We start from the raw sequence: 718 nt of genomic DNA, 5'->3' as shown, positions 1-718 counted from the left end.
CATCGTAAGAAGTCTGTCTGATTATATTTGCAATTATTATGCTCCCGTAACGAACAGTCTGTACTACGCTCAATTTGAAGAAATAATGGTATGAGGGTGGCATGAGCTGCCCCGTGGGAAGGGGTGGGAGTGGGGGAAGAGGGGAATGAATTGAAAAATTGCCTTCCGGTGTACTAATTTATTAATAAATACTAGGTGTTTGTTACTTGACACGATTCTGYGTTAACCTCCTTAACAGCTGCTGCCTCTGCTCAGGGACACTTGGCTTGGRGCAGGGGCTTGCTTGGGGTGTCTGTGGTGATGAGGGAGACTTTGGAGTTTGGGATTTGTGAGGAGGTAGCTTTGAGGCCAAAATGTGATTGTCTCCCGTGGGCAGCCCTGCCTTGAGTCCCCACRGTCACTTCTGGAGCTCCCTGCAGGTCCCTGCCCTGCGCCAGGGTGGGGGACCTGTGTTAATCCCCAGGGCAGTGACACATCAGATGGCTGATGGGGCTTCCAGGCTTGGTTTTTGCAATCTTTCAAAGGCTTTGCGGGCATTTTGGGGAGGCTGAAGTATTAATTTTCCAGGAAGCAGCTGCTGTGCTGAGTCACGCGTGAGCCAAGGTCTTGCAGTCACAGCGTTTCTGTTGCTGATACATTGCCCATGTCCTKAAAGTCTGCACTTCCAAATAACTCATTGCTTGTTATTCTGTCTACGAATTGCATCCTTAATGGGACA

This window comes from Malurus melanocephalus, unplaced genomic scaffold (genome assembly GCF_030028575.1).
Source record: "Malurus melanocephalus ecotype Western Australia unplaced genomic scaffold, MMel_1.1 scaffold_363, whole genome shotgun sequence".
NCBI classification, from domain to species: Eukaryota; Metazoa; Chordata; class Aves; order Passeriformes; family Maluridae; genus Malurus; species Malurus melanocephalus.
The sequence above is the reverse complement of the archived record's forward strand: the minus strand, read 5'-3'. Positions refer to the sequence as shown.